This window comes from Thermobia domestica, chromosome 12 (assembly GCF_964235325.1).
Source record: "Thermobia domestica chromosome 12, izTheDome1.hap1.1, whole genome shotgun sequence".
In the NCBI taxonomy this organism is placed as follows: Eukaryota; Metazoa; Arthropoda; class Insecta; order Zygentoma; family Lepismatidae; genus Thermobia; species Thermobia domestica.
The window spans coordinates 164,527,392-164,539,924 of record NC_137465.1 but is presented as its reverse complement, the minus strand read 5'-3'; the positions used below and the strand labels follow the sequence as shown (position 1 = coordinate 164,539,924).

The following is a 12,533-nucleotide window of genomic DNA, read 5'->3' as shown; positions in this document are numbered from 1 at the left end:
AGCTCTTTCGTGACTAAGCGGTTACCGTGCGCACCTTTTTCGTGGGAGACCCGGCTTCGATTCCCGGAAGGAGCTCATGTGATTCGGATTCCACGTTAATCAGTAGGTCCCGTAGACCTCGCTGTTGAAAGGGAAGTTAAACTCAAAATCAACTTAACTCTAGTGTTAGAGCAGAAAAAATAATGTTGGTACGACTGCCAGGACGGCGGCTCTGTACGGAAATCCTTCCGAAAGAACCTTCTGGAAGGACGTAGGATTGTACGTTCTATCATTAAAGGATTTCGAGATATAGGTCTAGCCCTATTTTATTATAACAACTGCAACCCCCTACTTTTTCTTCCCTTCTAAAGAAAACACAAACACACGCACACACACACACACACACAGACACATATCTATCTATCTATCTATCTATCTATCTATCTATCTATCTATCTATCTATCTATCTATCTATCTATCTATCTATCTATCTATCTATCATATATATACACCTAGGTATAAAGAACATTGAAACATGACTTTAATATTATTTTAAATGAAAATTCTAAATACCAAATTTCATGTCTCTAACCTTCAGAGATTTCAAAATATGGGCATTTTAAAATAATTTGATTTGATTTTAAGTTTAGTTGTTCTTTCAGCAGTTAGGCTATATGAGACGTGGTCCTACAACAGCTTAACGTTGAATTCAAATCATAGTAGCTCCCGTCAGGAATTCAACTCAGGTATTCCACAAGAAAGGTGCCTACGCTAACTGCTCAGCCACTTAGGGAAAGAGGGAATTTTAAGACAATAATTGTCCTCCCCTTTCCTCGTCGAGTATTCAAAAATTCTGCCTTACTAGGAATGATTCCATACCGGGACCAAGTATCTGGGGAAAACCTATATATCGTCTGAAAGCTCTTGCCATGAAAAGTACGAACCCGTTTTCAAATCACGGGCAAACCCACTACCTGACCTTATAAGGGGTCAGTTTGTTGGTGTTTGTGACCCTTTGTATGGCATATTCGAGAAAAATAAAAATGAATGTTACGATGCATCACGCGGAAGTGCCTGAGCTCATTATGTTCCTTTTTGGCTCATTGCTAGAACGTGATTCGGGCAAGAGTCTGATAATATCACTTTGCACCTAGTCGTACCCATTTATCCAGTGTTGCCAACGAATTATAAATACAATGCGATATACTGTTTTTGTAACACCGGATGTATATCCATGAAACGTGGCATAAATATAATTCGTCACTAGAGAAAATATATTGTGGACGTATTCCTCTCCCAAGCACCCCAGTTTATCGGTGTTGCCAACCCAGTATAAAAATGAGAAGTTGTAAAACAGGTTCCGTACGATGAAACGTTTGTACACCAAGCTTGGCAGTAACATTACATAACACTATAGTAAAAAGACGTTGAATGTGACCGGCTCCTAACCATTCTAGATTGTCAGTGTTGCCAACAAATGTAAATAAAAGTAAAAATTATAATGAAATCATAACCTAAATAGATTCTAATAGGTTCATATATAGATTGGAAGTTATGCTTAATTCTCATGCATTCCTCGCAATCAATTCCGCAAACCGAGGTATGGGTTTTCTAAACCAAATATATCCAATTCTAGCAAATTAATATAACTGCATAGAATTCAAACGAAGTAGGAATTACAAATGAAATTAGGGATGCGCACGAGACGAGTCGATACAGAATTTTACTGACAAAATTCGAATCGAGACACAGCTCTTCCAATAGAAAAATATATATTTAACGAGTCGAGACATCACTTTTACAGCACATTTTTGAGACGAGATAGTCTCAAATCTTGTCTCGTGCACATCTCTAAATGAAATCATAACAATATTCAAAGTGAAACAAAACAAGAATTAATTGAGTATGTTTTTGACGGACGCCATAACTTTAGCTTAAGTTACATTATCAAAAGATTCGATTAAGTTACATTGAATGGCACAATCTTGAGTACAGTCCTGTATGTTATTTACTTCATCAGTTCTTTGGTTCTTATTTTGGAAATTTCTGCCACCTATGTAATTACTACGAAATCTGGGAGTACGTGGAAAATTAGATCGATTGTTTACATTATTCCTAAAACCGGTACGATTACTATTTCTGTTTCTTCTAAAATTAGGTTCGGTCGTATTGCTATTATGAGAAAATCCAACATTACCTCTCGTATTACGACTATAATCTTCTCTAACATTGATACTTCGTACAGAAACATGATTAGCTTGATTTCTCTGTTACCTTGTAGTCTAGACTGACTCTCACAATTTTGAACTATCATTATTACGTGATTAAAATGAATACACTGCGAAGAGATCAATACTTGCTGTAACCTAAACGGTAATAATATTCTTATTGATGCAACAATGCGTGATTCCTGCTGATATGGATTGATCTGTTTCAAGTCATTATATGTTGAAATTACAAAATCTGTAAGATTTTTGTCTATTTTAGGATCAAAACGTTGGTTTCTAATTTGAGCATCCCGGTTTGCTAACATAAAATCATTTCAAAATTTGCTAACAGCGCATTTTTAAAATCTGAATAACTACACAGACTACCTTTGATCGCTTTATACCATATCGAACAAGGTGGTAACAATATATGTGGTAATATTTTAAGGAAATTTGCCTTATCTATACCAATTAGATCACATCTTCTTCGAATTTTTTCAAAAAGGTACTTGCTGGGATGTCCTCAGTTCTACCGCTGAATTTAGTTAAAGATCTGATTTCACTCAATTTAACGCGATTACACTTAGTACTAAAATACCTTAAATGTCTTGGCTTTGCGTGGGTGTGGTTTCTTCGACGTGTTCTTATTTCTTCGTCCTCAATATTAGAGATAGTGTCCTCCCTTTCAGAATAATCTTCTGATGGGTTGCTGTCTTCTTCACAGGGTCTGGATTAATTTCTCCTATGTTCCATATACACCACATTGAGGGCAGAATCAGGATTACTCTTTGCAGTACTGATTTTCTCTTTGATGGCCTGCACCTATTCTTGCAGTCTCCGAATTTGATTTGTATGTTCGTTGACTTGTGTTTCTACTACATCAAAGGTACTTCTCACCATTCCAAAGCTATGGATAATCTGTTCTATCCGATTGTCGGTTATTTCCAGTTTGGTATTTATCTACTGCGTTACTTGCTCCAATTTAGAATCAATCTGCTGTTCTATTTGTAGCTTCACTTGTTCCAATGTAGAGTCCATCTGTTGGGTGACTTGTTCCAGTCTGGAATCCAAATTTTGTGTTACTTGTTCTAATCTGGAATCCATCTGCTGTCCTATTTGTTTAGTTACTTGTTCTAGTCTGGAATAAAATTTGGAATCCATCTGCTGTCCTATTTGTTGTGTCACTTGCTCCAATCTGGAATCCAAATTTTGTGTCATGGAATTCATCTGGTGTCCAAGCTGTCGTAAAAGATCAATCACGTCCGATGAATTATCAGTTGCCGGAATATTAATGTCTTCAATTTCTATACTGGTATTCATTTTATCTCTTCGATATATTTTTCTTTTATTACGTAATAAAATGTACTCCGTGATGTTGAGATAATTTACTAAACTTCTGACTAATCTCAAGGTTCCACGGTTTCGGCACCATATTAATATAACATTATAACGTTATTTCTTCGTTACCTTCCCTGATTCAAATATATTTTGAATATTTATAAAGTTCACGAGATTACATATGAATTGCACCACAGTTATACACTTTAAGATTATATATTTTCCCACATATACCTTATTTGTCATATTAAAATAATATACATCCAATTATAACAATTAGAGATGCACGCGAGACAAGACGAGACGAGAAATGGAAAAATCTCGTCTCGTCTAGCAGCCTCAAATGTTGGTCTCGTCTCGCGTCTCGTCTCGTCTCGCAAATATGAAGTCTCGTCTCGCATAAAATTTTGAGTCTCATCTCGCATCTTGCGCGAGACTTTCTTGCATGGTCTCGCAGTCTCGCATATATTCTGGGTCAAAATTTTGCAATGTGTTATTCTATAGCTGTTAATGAATTATGATGTGATATTCTGTCCGAAGGCAGGTATTTGACCTAAAAGTCCCTTGGCAAGGTGAATCCATGGTGGTTTGCCATTGCTTTCCATGGGGTGAATGTTCATAACATTGTAAGGAGACGGAACCTAGAGTTCAACATGGTATCCGAACTTGTGTCCCCTCCGCTCCAAATTAAAAGAAAAGTTGTGCTGGAATTTGATTGCTGGACCATTAATTTTCGTCAAATTAATAGTATAGTTTACAGCAAAACCAGCATAAATTGTTATTGGATCCAACATTGTTTTCCAGCTTAGAGGTCTCCAGCAATATTTTCCAGTATGCCATGCGGGCACATTTTGGCCCCGAAAAAAGTCGCCAATATAATTAGTTTATAAAGAATATAACGTTTCCGTATAAGTTTTTCTGAACTCATTGAACCAAACCCGGATCCTTTTACTATATCTATATGTAAATTGCTTCGTCTTTATTTAACCGGATTTCAACCTTGTCTTTGCTTGCTTCTAGTCCGAGGAATGCTCTAACGTCACAATATCCAACATTGACATGGATTGTTCCCTTAGAATAGGTTTGAACTTTCTTTTCAGGAAGTTTAAACTCTGTAACATTAAATTTGTGGAAGCAGCAGAGAAAATATAAAAATACGTTACTTGTGTAGGAGAACAGTGCTGCCATTTATTGCTTCCTATCTCCCTTTACACCAACCACCAAGGAATAACATTACTTGTGTCAACGGACTTCTGGATAACGCAATATGTTAACAATTGCGAGAATCCAAATATCCAGCAAACTATACTTGATACGAAAAAAGCTTTCTGGATCAATTTCCAGATCATACAGTTGAACTAACTGCAGTATGTTATTTCTGTTATTTCTGCGAGCCGGGCCGGAGATAAACTTTGACGAGAGGGTATTTCCTCGCCATCCCCCAACATTAATCGCTAGTAGTAATGTGAAAAAGACAGAGACAACAATAATATCACATTTCGAAGCAATAGGGAGTCTTATTTGCTTTTCAGACCAAAACCAGAAGTTCATGTATTTGTGCACGCCCTCGTGTATGTGTTTGTGTCGCAAAATGAAGTCCTAAATCGATGCTATAATAAATTTCCAATTTACAAAGTTTTTCTTTTTTAATGATGTTTAGAAACTAAAGAAAGCTTTAATTCTGAAAATCAACCTTGAATAATAATAAATATCATAAAATGTCTATTGCCCCAATCACTTTTTTGTTCCTGGAGGCATTAACACTCAACTAAGAAAACTCAATAAATGTAAAATCACTAAATATAATCCAATTAAATATAATTCATAAATGTTGCGAGACTGCGAGAAGTCTCGCGAGACTTCTCGTGCGAGACTTAACCGAGTCTCGTCTCGCGTCTCGCATTAAATTTTCAGTCTCGTCTCGTGTCTCGTCTCGCAAATGTGAGACGAGGCGCGAGACGAGACGAGACTTCTCGCGTCTCGCGTGCATCCCTAATAACAATATGGTTCTTCGTTCTATATCTTTTTACATTACCATATCAACCAGATAAACAAGTTGTCATAGCAACGAAATAAAGAAAAATCTTGATATAATAAAAATATTAAAATTATTTCTTCATATATTTTCTTTTTCCTCCTCTTGTGCCTTTTACATAGCATTTTTGCCCGTAAATAGAAACAATATTTTGGAGTACATACAAAAATAGACACTATCGTTGTAAAGTAAACTTAGCATTACCATAAAGCAGGCGCGCAAACAGAAATTTTTGTTGGGAGGGATCCAAGGATTTTTTTTGGGGGGGGGGACGGTCCAATACTACAAGCTACTACGTGTATGGAGTATTGAATGGTTATTATTAAACACCCAAAAAGACGATAAGAAATTGTAAAATACTTCGACCTATATTTTCAGAAAACATGATAGAACTAGGTTGTTTTTATAAGAAAATGAGTAAGATCAAGAAAGAGTAGGAGAACTAAACATAAATGAAGAACAGAGGAAAAAAGATCCGAACACAACTAAGGAGAAATGGATACAACGAAGAGTATAGGGTGACAAGAAGCATAGCAAGAGAGAGGAAGAAAGAGGAAGAAGCCAAGAACAAAAAATGGTTTGGAATAGAAAGCCTAGGCAAGAAAACAGAGAAGATAAAGAGGATGGTTCGGAAAGCAGAAATAAGGACGTACAGGAAAGGAGGAAGCAGAATAATTGAACTGGTGAGGAGAACCAAGAGAAAAGCAATAGCGGACAAAGACGAAAAGGGGGTAATGTGTAGAGTAGGATGCGCGGAGTGTAACAAAATTTACCTAGGAGAAACAAAGAAGATGGAAGAAAGGATAAAAAGAGCAGAAGGATGATGTAAGACTGAAAAGGGTAACAATGCAATATCTAATGTAATCTTTATGCCGGTTAAGCTAAAGGAGACGGTGATAATGAGAAATGAGTGAAATTGTGGAATGAAGAAAGTGGGAGGAAACGGGAGAACCCCGAGAAAACCCACGAGCACGGTGTTTGTCCACCACAAAGTCCATACAGCGCGAGCTGGATCGAAGCAATGCGATATATAAACATCAGAAAGAGACAAAGCACAAAATAGGGTGGGAAGGAGCAGAGGTCATAGAAGTAAAGAAGAGAACTTTGGTGAGAAAATGGAAAGAATCCAGGGAGATTATGAAGGCAGGAGACAAGGTGATGAATTGGAATGCAGGATTCTCGATAAATAAAAAGTGGGAGAAGATTCTGCTTAAAGAAGAGAAACTGAAAAGGAAGAAGAAATAAAGAGAACAAACTAATAAGAAAAATAAGGATAATTAAGGGTAGAATGTATCCAGCGAAAAAAGTAAACTTTTAATTGGACACGTGTGCAGCTAAAAAGTGAAAGTGAAAACCACACAAGTGTTACTTTATAATGAAGGGGCGGAGCCTAAATAAAAGTTGATCTCCGGAGAGTATATAAGAGGTAAAAAAAAACTCCCAAACAGCCAGAAGGACTGGAAGTCTGATGAAGACACAGTTATTGTGTCGAAACTGTTATGTGATTGTGTGTTTTGTTTTGTTACATATTATCACATAGCCTTACTCAGTGTATTATTGTGTTTTAGTACAATCATTTCCCTGTTAAATAAGTATAGTTTATTGAGAAAGTATACAAATATATGTTGAGCTACGAAATTCTTCTTAGAAGTCCGGACCCGGTGGACACCCCGTGGGTGCATCCCTGATATGACATCACTTTATAAAAATAAGAATTCATTTCAAAATAACACACTTCTCATATAAATTTCAAACATATTGCCCTAGTGTTTATGCCAGGTGTTTGTTCCTAACCGCCTTCCAAAACTCGTCTCCCCGTACAAATGCACCTGTTGTACCGTACATACGACACAACCGGCTCTGCTTGGAACAAAGCAAAATAGTCGTAAAGGATACAACAGATACTGGCACGATAATTTGGTTCCTTCTCCTAACTTATCATTAACACACTTCAATAAGGAAAAAAAGTAAATAGGAACTTACCTTAGCCGACTATTAGTATGACAAATCAACCAAGATTCGTAATCGTGTAATTTTATCACTGACAGTCAAGACATGATAAGACTGCTAGGTCATAGTGAGTATTGATATTATGTAATGACAAACGATCAAGGTCATTATCGAGTGTTTTTTTTTTTACTGACTAACAACTGACCATGTCAGCCATCTATTGAACAAATTTAGAATTATTTGTAGACAAGGAAGGCTTTGGCACATACAGAGGGCGAGGGAAATAGGCGTAGAATTATACGCAGTACATCGAGCAAAGACAGCAGAGCAGAGCTCCGTTGTCCCCTAGAAATGCACTGCTCGTGCATTATTGCCTTTCCTTCTTCCGTGCGCCTGAACTATATTCATCGTCAAGTCATTGGGGTAGGATTACCATTCTTTCAGATTTTGCCAGACATGTTATGATTTTTCACTATATCCGGCAGGCATTTTAATTATTTTTTTGATTTATCCGGATTTTAGTCAGATTTACATAATTATTTTGCATTTTGCCTTTTAGAAAATTAAAAAATATATACAGTAGCTCAAAAAAGTATTGGTCGGAAAAGAGGTATGAGACAAAAGTAGAAATAGTAGAACAACCATGTTACGTGTGATCGTAATACTTATAAATGACATTCATGCACATGTGTATGTGACGTTCGCATACAGACAACCGGAATATACCTTTTTTTTTTTATTAAGAGAACAGCAATATTGAAGGTCGGGCGGCATTCAACACCAAATAAGTATTGTGCGAGCAAACATCTTGGTTATGAACACGCGCTCTCTGAGGTGATTTCACCCTGAAAAACCCGTGTGTTTTTGTACACAAGAGACTCTAGTTGTAGGAAAGTGGACAGCAATATCGTCGTGCTTTTTAATAAGCAGTAATAGGGAGAAAAGCGAAGGAAACAAAGGAGGACAAAAGGAAGATTGTAGTGGAGCAGTTTCAGAATGGAAAATTGTTTGCGGAAATCAGCAAAACTATTCCAAGACAAAGAACAACGGTTCAAAAAAAAATGTTTACCGGTACAAGAAAAAAAGAGTACATATTGCACTGAGAAGCGGCTGGACGTCAAAACTTTCAGTGACAGCAAAACGAAACATTGTGCGTCAAGTGGCCAAAAATCCGAGATTAAGTGCACCTAACTTAGCACCTGAAGTGGAACTTGAAGTGGGAGTGACTGTATGAGCTAAAACCATCAGATATGTGCTTCGTAGTAGGAGATATAGGGGAAGAATAGCCAGTCGAAAGCCTTACAAAAGCAAGGCGAACAAGGAATAGAGATTGACGTACGCGAGAAGAGCACAAAAATGACAGTTATAAGTTCTGGAAAATAGTCATTTTTACCGATGAGAGTAAATTTAATATTTTCAAGTCAGACGGACATGTGATTGTGTGGAGGAAGAAGAATGCAGAACTAGATAAGAAAAATCTGACAACCGCTGTGAAACATGGAGAGGGTTCTGTTATGTAATGGGGTTGTATGAGAACAAGTGGTGTGAATTATTTGTGCTTTATTGAAGAGACAATGGACCAGAAGACTTACATAAACATACTGAAGGAATCTTCCTCCAAGTGTGGAAAAAATGTGTCTCCTCTCCAATATGTTTTCATACAGGATGATGACCCTAAGCATACAGTCCTAAATAATCGGATTTGGTTGCTATATAACACACCTCGTTGAATGGGAACACCATCACAATCACCCGATATCAACGCAATCGAGAATTTATGGCATTACTTTTAACAAAACATTTGCAAACATGACATCTCTAACAAAAAGGACCTGAAAAGTGTACTACTAGCAGAATGGGGTAAAATTTCTCGTGAGGCCACAGACAGCTTGGTGCGATCGATGCCGAAGAGGTTCTGTGCAATGATCAAAAGTAACAGAGGACGTACCAAGTACTAAGAATGGTAACAATGTAAAAAGGAATGGTAATCATTCTTTGCTGCCCCAGTACTTTTTTGATGGCACCTGTGATAAGTTTATTTTATATTTTTAGTTTTGTTCTCTTGACACGGTTACTGCTTTGTTTCTCCCGTCTTACATGTTACAGGGGATAATACATAAGCTGGGAGTACAGTGAATGCTCATTTATTATTGCATTTACCTCACATTCCACATCCTGCCATGTTATATATCTTGACAGACCAGTACTTTTTTCAGCCACTGTATGTATAAATTTTTTAACAATTTACTCCATGTCAATAATTGAGCATATATTTTTGATTTGACTCATACTGTGACCATGGTTTAGTGTAAGTATTTATGGATCAAAATTTAACTCTTAACCAGCAGTGATGTGGTTTTTTTTTTTTTTTTTTTTTTTTTTTTTTTTTTTTTTTTTTTGAAGAAACAGCATTAAAATATTCAGTGAATTTTAGTTTGCAATTCCAAGCAGGGACGGATACAGAACGGACTTCCCAGAGGACGGTGGGTTGTAATACTGCTACTTAGAGCTACTTTTAACAGATCCAAACTCTGGGATGGGTTTTATTTATATACACTGAGAAAAAATGTAGGTGGCGTAGTTTTAAAAAGGTAGGTTACATGCGTAATTCCTGTAGTTTTTGGACTTAACGTACAGCAGACGTATAACTGAAAACGCATGCTTTATAATACTTTCTTTATAAGTGTGCCGTCTATACTTACCTTCCGTATGAAACAATATAGGAGGTGAGGATCTCACATACAAATGGAGGTATATAACATATAGCTGTGGAATGAAACATAAGTATATGTATGTGATATACGGAAAACTGTTAGATGCCAGACATCCTGCAACGGCATGATGTAACATCTAATGACAGTGCCTATGTAGCATACGGATAACGTATGCTCTGTACTGATTTCTATAGTAAGCAAGACGATTCCGTATATTTGTATAATATACAGCTCTACGGAGAACAGATTTTTCTCAGTGTATAAAATAAGAAAGTTTCCTCTTCTGGGGGGAGGGACGATCGCTCCGATCGCCCCCTGGACCCGCCACTAATTCCAAGCAGTAATTCAACAACTGAAAGAACGCTTACTCTAAACCAGTGGTTCCCAACCAGAGTGTCGCACAGTTGTATAGGGTGTGTCGCGAAGTTTTAAAATGTAAAATCACGCCACATTAAACAATTAGTTAAAGTCAAATTTGAGACAGACAGAACCAGTCAATGTCTCTAGCGACAACAACGGTGCTCAGTATTACATAGAATCGCTGCTTCATAGAAACGTATAGGCTTACATTATCATAATTTATACTGTTATTATTAATAAAATCTTATAGATATCATAGACGTTATGATAGACGTGTCGCAATATCATAGAAGTTCACCAAACGTGTCATCAGTCAAAAAAGGTTGGGAATCACTGCTCTAATCAATGCTTATTCGATGCATAAAGAAATCGGCTTTTAATGCACATCAGTATAGTTAAATATAGTTTTAATCACATACGAGGTGGTGTCTAAAAGATTCGAGACTAGTTCTGTAACACAACAAATGGCAGCGCACGGCATGGACACAGGGAACACCGACTTTCATATCAAGATACATCGTCCGGTGTAAGCTTATATCGGGAGCTGTGCAGCTGGTGCTATTTTGGCCATATGCGTTACCTCGATGTAATCATGAACATCAAGTTATAACAAAGAGCGAATGTGAAATTCTGTGTGAAACTGATGAGACGCTTGACATGATTCGGCAAGTGCTTTGAGTGGCATGCGCTCCTGAAGAGCGGAAGAACATCACTGGAAGATGACGAGAGATCAGGTAGACCTTCAACAAGTACAACGCCATAAAATGTTGAAACCATTCGGATACTTGTGGACGTGGACCATCGAAGAACAATCCACAATATTTCTGTCACTGTAGTATCAGTGTGCCATACAGAACAGAGCACGCAATCCCCACGTATGATTTGAATATGGGCCGTGTTGCTGCCAGGTTCGTCCCCAGGTTGCTGATTCAGGAGCAGAATGAACACAGCCTTGAAGTCTGACAAGAACTCCGTCAATGTACCGGGGATAACCCGTCCTTCATGTCGAAGATTACCGATGACGAAACTTAAATGTACGGGTACGACCCTAAAGCAACTTCTTCGAGTGTAAAAGCCCACCATCTCCACGACCGAAAATAGCGAGACAGGTTCGCAGCTCGACCAAGTGCATGCTCATCGTCTTTTTCGACATTCGCGCCCTTGTACATCACGAATTCGTTCCAAGGAACTAGACCGTCAATTGTGAGTTCTACTGCCAGGTTGTAAGGCGTAGTCATTCGGCAAAGGCGTCCAGATCTGTGGCGGGCGAAAAACTGGCTGCTTCACGACGACAATGTGCTTGTCACCGTGTTCTCCTCAGACGTGAGTTTCTCACCAGAAATAAGATGATCGCACACACTACTCGCCAGATTTGGCTCCTGCGGACTTCGTCATCTTTCCGAAATTGAAGTTCTAGGTCAAAGGTTACCGTTTGGACGCAATTACGGAGATCCAGTGAGAACCCAAGAAGGAGCTTGTCACGCTCGGAAAAGGTTCCCAAAACACCTTCCAGCAGTGGCAGAAACGCTAGGAGCGCTGAATTGCTGTACAAGGTGATATTTCGAAGGTGATAGTGTGCAAACGTAAAGTACTTTCTTGTAAACAGAACTAGTCTATGAACGTTTTGACACCACCTCGTGATTTGGAAAAAATTAAAAATATTTTGCAAGAACATAATGTGTTTCTTCTGCCAAACGTGATGGCTCGTTCGTTCTAGTCCTATAACACTGGTATACAAAATTTTGCTTATTATTATTCCTTGATGAATTTTTATGTATTTTGACCCCCTGAACACGAATCCGGCATTTATTTTTATGTAGTGTCAATATTTTCAGTGATATAAGCATGTTTTATTTTCTACCTATACTGGTTTATACAGAGCAATTTGCGTTCATTTATTCGATACTCGCTAGGTGGTAGCGCACTTGTTATTAAAGGTAATTGTTCGA

At 37.7% G+C, this 12,533-nt stretch overlaps 1 protein-coding gene across 1 annotated transcript in view; it reads right to left on the bottom strand.

Annotated features, from left to right (window-relative positions):
• Positions 1-7,692, bottom strand: part of LOC145666805 (transmembrane 6 superfamily member 1-like) — a 132,846-nt gene extending 125,154 nt beyond the window's left edge. Inside the window, exon 1 of the mRNA XM_081734367.1 lies at positions 7,544-7,692. The gene's annotated coding sequence lies outside the window, so the exon portion shown is untranslated. The remainder of the gene's footprint in view (positions 1-7,543) is intronic.
• Between the last annotated feature and the right edge of the window lie 4,841 nt (positions 7,693-12,533).